We start from the raw sequence: 9,784 nt of genomic DNA, 5'->3' as shown, positions 1-9,784 counted from the left end.
TTTGTCCCTATCACTCGTTCTTTCCACATAGTCCTTTGGGATATAGAATAGATATCTGTATCTCTTCTTTCTTTTCACAAGTATTTACTCTTCCAGTTTATATGCTTTTGGCCTAATATATCACTGTGATCTTTAATTAGAAAGTTAATGAAAAGGAAGGCAATTGCCAGTATTTGTCCCGCAGCAAGAGTCTGCCAGGTTACAGGGCAGGATCTCGGCCAAGCACCATATTTACATTAACGCTGATGCTGCGCTACCACCTTGTGGGCAAAGGATAAATAGCGCTGAGCTGTTCGACACACAGGGACAGGGTCCGTACGGAATAAACACGGCTGAGAAGGTGACTGGGCAGTCCAGTTGATAAGGACAGTACAGTTTGAATTCTACAGGCTGAGACAGCTGGGGATCTGGGCAGCCAGCAAAAGCCAAACAGATTGTGAACATCTGCTGGAGCTCTGAAGTGTGATAGCAGGTGAAGGGCACCCTTCAAAGGGATGTGAGAGTCTGGTTCTCCTCTAGGATATAAAAAGAAGCAAGTAGGATGAAATCATGTTCCTATCATACTAGAGTACCAATGCTTTTATATAAGAAGCTCTTCTAATCTGCCTGCTCTTAACCACAAACCTCAGAGCTGCTTACAAGTTCCTTGACTCTCTTCTGCCTGCTAACTCAATAGACAAGTCCCGTGGCAGTGTCCTTGGAGTCCCAACACCTTTGTGGTCTTCTCTCCAAATGCTAGGATTACAGCAGCTCTCTTGCATTTCAGTGCTGTGCTTCAGGGAAGAATAGAAATCAGAGAACCACCTAAAACTTTGGTTATTGAATATATTATTATTAAAAATATTATTGGCAGCCTCATCACCCCATCAGGATTCAGTGCCCTATTGCACTTAACAGATTGCAAGAGAAGCTGTGTTCAAAACATTGTCTTCCTTTTCCCTAAAACTGAAGGAATCCCCCCTGCACGTCTGAAACTGCACAACTACATGTACTGTCTGATGTGCCTCCTCACACAGTAATACAGAAGGATTTGCAAAGCAAGTGTCGCTCTAACTTCCCCATTACAAACCAAAGACTTCCCTGGAATTGTTCAAGAAATGACTGGACCTGGCACTTAGTCCTACTCTTCAGTTCATATGGTGGCCTTTGGCCAGAGGTTGGACTCGATGATCTTGGAGGTCTTTTCCAACCTTAATAACTCTATGAATCTGTGATTGGCTGAAGGTAAAAGCTTCTGGGGGACTGAGTCTCCTGTTAGTGAACAGGCTAGAGATCCAGATTTACACTGATACCAAATTCTCTCTGTGGTCTGATGTGATGTAAAATCTTACTCAAGGTTTCTGCATCCAGAGAATATGTCGAAAAAGCCCAATTAATTTGGTATTACAGACCAAGCCTTTCTCAATTGCTTTTGTATTAGAGCAGTTCTCTTCACATGGTAAATTACATGTCTGCTGGAGTAAGCACATGAACTCTAACATGACCACAGATTGCCTTAGTGATAGGCAGCAGAATTCTTTCTGCTTTCCTTCTACCTCACCTCCCCCATCATCTACATTTTCATAAGACAGTTTGGGCGTTTTTACCAGGATTGTCTCTTCCAAGCTCAAGAATGATCCATCCTGACAGACAGGAAGCCAAGGAAAGGTGGCAGGAGGCCTGCATGGATGAAACAGGAGTTCCAGAAAAACCTGAAATGTAAAAAAAGAAACATGCAAGAGATGGATTTAGTTTCAGATCTCCCATACGGCATGTAGACATCTTATATCCTTGAAGGATGAGGTTAGGAAAATCAAAGTCCTGCTGGAGTTGAATCTGGTGAGAGATGTAAAGGAAAACAGGAAGGGCTTCTACAAGTGCATCTACCAAAAAAAAAAAAAAAAAAAGGGGAAACATAAGCATGCTGCTGAATGGGATCATGGAAAAGACTGAGGAACTCGTTGACTTGGCTGGAGAAAAGGAACAACCGGAATCTTAGTGAAATACAAAATCCTTCACCTGAGGATGATTAGCCTGACCAGTGCAGGGTAGGGTTATGCACCAGCTGAGAAGCAGCTTGGCAGAAAAGGCCTGATGGCTAGGGAGTACTGGTGGACAATAGATTGATTATAAGCCAGGAATCTGCTCTCAAAGCAAAGATAACCAACAGTACCCTAGGCTGCATTAGGAACACTGTTGCAGGCAGATGGAGAAAGGTGATCCTTTTTTTCTGCTCATCACTGGTGAAACCACATTGCAGCCACAAGGACAAGGACAGACATACTGGGACAAGTCTAATGAAGTAATGCGAAAATTATTTATGTATTGGAGCATATGACATACAGGAAGATACTGAGAGAGCTGGATCTATTCAGCCTGGGAAAGTGAAGACAGTGGGATCTTAGTAATGTGTATAAATACCTGATGGGGAGAGCAAAGAACGTAGTGACCCTTCTCAGCAAAATCTGGGGCTGGAGGAAATGGGTATAAAATCAAATATTTGGAATTATGTTTAAATATGAAAAGTGGGTGTTTTGTTTTGTTTTTTTTTTTTTTTTACTGTGAATTATCAAACTCTAAAACAGGTTACCCTGAGAGATTGTATAGTCTCTTTCCTTGGAGATATTCAAAGCCTGACTGGACACAATACTGATCAACATGCTCTAGTTGACCCTGCTCTGAGTAAGGTGTTGAACTAGGCCATCTTCAGAGGTCCCTTCCAAACTCTCTGATTCTCTACAGTAACATATTCATTATTCCAGACACAGTTCTGATAGGACCAATGCCCCTACATACAACTTCTTGTTCCTTTTTTGGTAGAAAAACATTTCTATCTCTTGATTCCACTTTCAGGATAACATTCATTCTGCAATTACTGTGGGATGTGAGTCCTCATGCTCTCTTCAGCACTTTTCCCTGCCCTACTTCTCCTGTTTCCCAAAGAAACTTATTGAAACATCACAGCTCCCCTCAAGCCCCCAGCTTCTTTCTTACAAGGACATGGAAAAGACCAAAATCTATATTATCTTTTTGTGTGGCATAAGCATAGGATATGCCAGGGGCATGAAGAACAGTAGGTGCACTGCAGGTGCTCTTCCACTCCAGCTCTGTGTAAGAGTGATCCTTTAATTCAGGATTACATTTCTCCCCTCTTATTCTGTCTCAAGCACAGCAAAATTGCTACACAGGACTGCCATGAATCTAGGACTCTCCCACTTTTTCCTCACCTGGTGTCCTTTCGCTTTTCTCTTCCACTGACTAATAGTGTGAAATAGCAGAGCTGCTGTGGAGTAGCATGTTGTGCACTATGGAACTTAATTTCATCTACCAAGATCTTGCTAGTGAATGTTTTTCGCGTAATGCTGAAAATAACTTCTTTGCTGAGGGTGGAAGTCTGGAAATGTGACAAATTCTGAACCTGTTTCTCCAGAGAGAAATTGCTAGCAGAAGACTTTGTGAGGGTTTTGTAGGAGGAATTCTGAGTAAATCAATCCTTCATATTTTTTAGTGGTGTCCTCAGCTACAGGAGTACATTCTTCCTCACTTTTTTGAGTAAGGGTCCTTACGTAAAAAAATATTTCTTATTGCTCCATGTTTCCTAAATGATATAATTTATCTTTCTCTGTCTTGCACACAAATATAAACAGGATTCCACAGTCTCAAAACTGATATATTAGAAGGCAAAAAACCTGAACTTCCTTTCCTGTATTCTCAGGTGACATAGTACACCATGAAGCACAGCCTAAGACAGTCTTCTGAAACTCTGTTGTACTACCATATTCTAGTAACTTAGGGTACAGAACTAAGCCATCAGTAGGAAGCATATGGGCCCTTCAGTCCACTGTAATAAATTTGGTGTCTTCAGCTGTTAGTCAGTTGTTAGTCAACATTTAAAGGCTTTGTAAACTGCTAGAATGTGAGGAGGAATTTTCAGAAATTAAGCAGGAAATTTTTTGTGCAGACCATCTTTCCATTTAAATAGTAAAGAGTGACGTGTTCCATAGTTTTCTGTATAATGACAGCATTACTTCTATGCTTCATGTTTTCAGTCTGGTTCTTTGACAAATAGAGATGTCAAGGTAATAGGAAGTCAATTTTCTCCATGAAAAAAAAATTGTCTATTTTTAACTCCATTTAACCAAGTAATATAGCAATACAGAAACAAATGGTGTACTTCTCTGTACAAAGTACAGAGAAATTGTGCTTGAATGGATTACTCACAACCCAAACAGGCAATATCATCAGAAAACCAGTACTACAATAGTGATGGGGTGGAATTATTCCCAAATTGTGTACGCAACATGATAGCAATATTGGATGATGATAGATTTGTAATAGAAAACCCATTTTGGTAACTTTTAACTTGCTTCCTGCCCAGGGATAAAGATTGGTAATTGGAAGAAAGTTATAACAAGCAACACTGGCTAGCAACTTTCATTTGCAAAAACTGCTTCCTCCTCAACCTCTTTGCAGCTAGCACAATATTTCATAAAGAGACAAAACTTCAAATTCAGTGGCAAAACCTGCCTTTGTAGGACACTAGAGATGCAGGAATCGAGTTAAATAATTTTGTTTACTCAGATTTAAACCAAGAAATATGAACTAATGCAAGAGTCAGAACCAAATGAAATGTCTGAAGTACAAGACTTAAACACTGTACAAAATTCTTATCATCATCCAACATGCATTCCATTTCTAACCCATCAGTTTTGGGATTCATTCAGGAAATACTTAAAAACAGGCTTTTTTTATGAGTTCTATTGAGACTTTCTAACAGTCTTGTACAAAACATAATGATGATCATCTGTGTCATATTGTGAGATGTTATTGAAAGACAACATTTGACAATTAAAAATTAATAAATATTTTCCTTCTGCAAGTTCATTGTAATTGTCTATTTATATTGGGGTATTTAAAGTGTGCCAATCTACCACTTCAAGGAATATTTCATAATACTGACAGTTGGGGATTTTTTTCTCAGTCAGTAAATATAAGAGGAAAGTACTAAATGCCGCACAGTGATATAACTATAAATGGATCCTTCATTGTTACTTTCAAATTTTAGCTATTAGCCTGCCCAACAGAAATTTAGGTGTTGATTCTGTGGGATCAAGTCAAACTGACTTCACTAAAGTCAGCAGTGTATTCTGGTTTATTGAACACCATGCTCAAACTCCACAACTTCAGTGACAGCTTAAATAAGCCACATCATTGTAAACGGCATCTAAAATTTTTATTAAACCACCATTTCAGATACTCAACTTCCAAATCAGAGAATTCTTCTAGTTACTGTACCTGACAGGTGTTCTGTGCAATGTTTTGTATTCAGTAGTTTAAGTTTAAATCTACCACGGTTAAAGTTGTGAAAGATGTACCTTGAAGATTAACACCACTAGTTGTGGATGGGAGTAGAGGTTTGGTTTGGATACATCAGATGGTACCTGTCACCTCTTTTACCCAAGTGTAACTGTTTTGCCTTCAGGAAGGGCCGGGTTTAAAATTAAGAGTGTCCATCTGTTGCTCAAGTTTCACCGAAACCCCTGAGAAAATAATACTGAGGTTTCTTGTGCTCAGTGGTCTAATTTTCCCCATTTACAAACACAAATCAAAGGGAACAATGAATAAAATTTTAATTTAAAGGAAAAAACAATACTTGGGACAAAACAGTTAAACAGGGTAAAAGACAGCACCTAGCATACAGTTCTGGAGGTGCAGTGCTTTTCCTTCCTAAGGCAGCCTTCACTCAAAATTTAGGACTCTTATGTCTCACAAGGCAGCAAGGCCCGGTCAGCTTAAACTTTCGTAGAATCATAAAATCATAGAATTGTCAAGGTTAGAAAGTCTTTCAAGATCATTCAATCCAATGGTCCACCCAGCACTACCACTGTCACCCCTAAACCATATCACCCAGCATCAGAACCTGATGCCGCTTGAACACTACCTCCTGGGCAACCTATTCTGATGTCTGACTACTCTAACAGTGAAATTTTTTTTCTAGTATCTAATCTGAATCTGCCCTGTCTCAGCTTAAGGCCATTTCCTCTTGTCCTCTCGCTGCAGGCAAGGCAGAAGAGACCTGTCCCCACATCGCTATAACCTCCTTTGAGGTGGCTGTAGAGAGCAATGAGGTGCCTCCGAGCCTCCTCTTCTCTAGACTAAACAAACCCAGCTCTCCTGGTGGTTCCTCATAAGAAATGTTTTCCAGACCCTTCATGAGCCTTGTTGCTCTTCTTTGGTGTGTTCTTTTCCACACACCATGAAAAAACTCTTTTCCAAGGACCCCTTTTCTACTTTCCAAGCTTTGCACTCCATGTTGAAAGCAAATGCCTTTGATAAAGCTAACACTCCTCAGGCATGATTAAAAAGTCTTAACTAATCTAAATTCCTCCACACTCTCACAGGTACCAAATTTCCTCCTTTATGCTAGAAAGCTCCGTTTCAGACAGAAATGTTTCTCAAGTATAATGGGACAGCATATGCAAAGCAAACATGTTTCAGGCCTATCCACCGCTGCTTTCCGTTCCTCATCCCTTTGCTCTGCCAGGTGTCAGCCAGACTCTTTTTCTAGTCTGTCTTTCTTTTCCCTGAGGAATTTTTGTGGTGGGAGAGGGTGCCAGAGATTTGCTTTCACTTTGGGCCTCAGCCACCAGCATTACCCAAACTTACTGTATATTTAACACGATACAGCCAGTAACCCTTTCTGCCAACCTCTGAACATGAGCCAGCCGAAGAATGCTGCAATGTCTTCTAACTGAATCTCAAAGCCCATGTATAAACTCCTGATTAGCGGTGGGTGAGATTACTAGGGATGTATGTATATACCCCTCTGTTTCTATGCCAACTGGAATTTCTCCATGCTATAGGATATCTATGGAAGCAGGCTCCAGGGAGCCTTATGTTTTTGCAGTATGTGTGTAAGGCAAAGCTACTGGAGGGTTTTTCCTGGTAGCTTCATTTCCTGACTCAAGAAGTCATGTAACACTTCTGTGCGTGGTTAACTGATGGTCATGGATTGCTGGGTAAATGATGGTATTTCAGTGATGGGTGTAGGGACATCTTCATGTGCGTGGTTGTACGTGGAAGAATTAAATGTTTTAGGTTTCTTCAGGAATATGCTATCATTTTGATGGAAGCTTGCTTTGATTTGTTTTCTTCTTCCTTCACAGATTATATTTAAGAGAGAAGGAAGACTGAGGGTAATGAAGTTTCCTTTCTTGAAAGGTCTTTCTCTTTTTTCTTTTCTTTTCTTTTCTTTTTTTCTCCCCCTGCTGGCCTTTCTTGAAGTGGTTAAATAAGGTTTGCATTCACCAGGTAGTATAAAGATCAAAATATTAAATGAATCAAAGGGAAGTGATTGAGAAGGTCTTTCTGAGGATGACAGCTCTGCATTGTAATACAACACTGTTTCTCATGGGAGTGGGTGGGAGGCCAGCCTAAATTTCCTCTTCCTGTCCTGCCAAATTCCCCAAATTGCATAACTGTGTATTCTCCTTACACAGTGGTACCCTTGGCATCCCTAGCAAATCTGCAGGGAAGCAGTGAAGCAGCTGGAGACTTGAAGGTGGACCAAAATTGGTAGAGGACAGACTTGGTTAGCCAAAAAACAAAACAAACCCAAACCCACAAACTGAATTTACTAACTCTCCCATGTATAACAGAACAACACAGTACAGATTTAATAACATACACTATTTTTTCTAAATGCACTCCATCTAGGAAAAATAAGTTTATCAGGATAAGCAAAAGACCCATAGGGAGTTCATCAGTTCAGTTTCAAGTCACAAGATGTGTTTTACTTGGCTTTGGAACCTTCTTGTGCAAGATTAATATGAAATTGCTGAAATGCAAACTGACAGACATATTTTTACTGGTTGGTGCTTTTTCCTCTGTGCCATTATTTTCATCGGGAGGCTCCATCGCTGCCTTTCCCATCACTGCTGCCTTAGGCTGACAGGAGTATGAGGTACTTCTTGGCTTCTGTGAGGAAGTGAAAGAACGACTATTGGAAGAGCAGAATGACTAGTGTAACTCATAAGGATGTAACCCTGAAGGTTTTTGTTTTCTCACTACATCGAATCAAAAGAAAAGAATTTGGACCTTCTTAGAGGGGAGCCTCAAACATGGCTATCCTGAGGTAGGTTCTGCCTGAGGAAGGAGGGAAAGATTTACCTCCTTTGGAAAAACATTTACACATCTTAAGAGTTCAAGTAGCCAAATCCATTACTTTTGCAGCTCCACTAAGTTTCACTGGAGCCTCCCCTAGCCATGTATGCCAGCTGACTATCACTAAGACAATAAAAAAAACTCAAGTACACCCACAGAGGTTTTGATAATCCTGCTCTTGTGGCCTGTGTACAGCACCTTAGACAGGCTCAGTACTGTCACTGGGATTGCTCGAGAGAATGGGTACTACTCAGCGTGTGTAAGGGTGGGAGAATCTGGCTCCAAATGGCTTCTTTTTCTCTCTTTGCTACAGGAACTGGAAAAGACAAGGGTGTGTGGGCGGGCCTGGAGTCCCTCCAAGGAAAGTGTGAGGCCTTGGGCAAAACAAATCCATCAGGTCTCTCATTTCTTCCAAATATAGGTCTGTTCTGAGTAATAGCCAAACTCAAGTCTAAATTCCACCTTCAACCATTTCAGAGGGAATACATGAAAAAGACCCTATGGCCTACAGAGTCTGTCTATAGAAAATATTTTGATAGCTCTTCCGCTCTGGCATTATCTTCCACTTAAAAAGAAAGAAAAAGAAAACACGCAGAACTGGAGCACATGATTCAATTTTCACTGTAAAAGGACTGATTGATGAAAATAATACTTCTAAAAACAATCTATTGTGAGCTATCAAACATTTTTGCCTGTGCACCAATTGGCAGGAAACAGACAGATAAATTATTACAATATGTAAGAAAACAAATTGCTCTGAGGAGAAATGGTACTTTTCTGTGTGTGTTTATGAGCAGGATGAGTAGAATTAAATCCATAAAAGCATGCTGAGAGATCATCCTCCATCACAGCAGAAATATACTGGAAGGAAAGGAACTCACTTCAGCTCTGTCCCTGGCTGAATTTCTAGCAAAACAGGGTTTATGATATGCAAGTGTTATTCTGGAATAGAATAGAAGAATCCTGGACTTGAAAAAAAAAAATAAAATCTTGGGATGCTCCTGCTGTTGAGAGACAGGGGGTCTCATAACCATTTTTGTCAAGATACTTCCAAATTTTTCAGGCATCACCACACTTTAATAAAACGGAGCAGTTGCAACAGCTCCCCAGATCTTGAGTATTACTACCCATGAGAAAAGTTGCTGAAGTGCTTGTAGATGTGAAGGTTTAAGAGACAGCATTCCATTAACTTTCAATAAGACAGTTTCTTTAGAGCCTGGCACGTGGACAAATTACAGTAAGATAAGCTCTGCATGAAGTAACAGCATGTGGATTAATCTGTTGTGCCTGTCTGTGTACATGCTCCTATCCCACAGTGACCAGTTCAGGAAGAGATGATAACTCCTTTTCCATCAAGAGCCAAACCACCTCACTTTTCCCTGAGCATTCAAACCCTGTACGCTGGCAGCTGGTGGGTAACAGTGGACAGGGTAGCTGTCTGCCACATTCTAAATACACTTTTGAATAAATGAGTAGAGCTTCTATGCTGTGCACGATGAATCACATTTGTGGATCACTATCACCCAGCTTAAGCCATGAGATCCACATTTTCCCTGCTTATGCCATACCTGTAACCTGCATCAACCCTGTTTGCGTTGCTGTTGAGAGAGAACCCTTCTAGTCCTGAGCATCATTTTCTTTT

The sequence above is a fragment of the Empidonax traillii genome, unplaced genomic scaffold (genome assembly GCF_003031625.1).
Source record: "Empidonax traillii isolate 1590-97213 ecotype Southwest subspecies unplaced genomic scaffold, ASM303162v1 scaffold84:size2688230, whole genome shotgun sequence".
NCBI lineage: Eukaryota > Metazoa > Chordata > Aves > Passeriformes > Tyrannidae > Empidonax > Empidonax traillii.
This window is presented reverse-complemented; position numbering follows the sequence as displayed.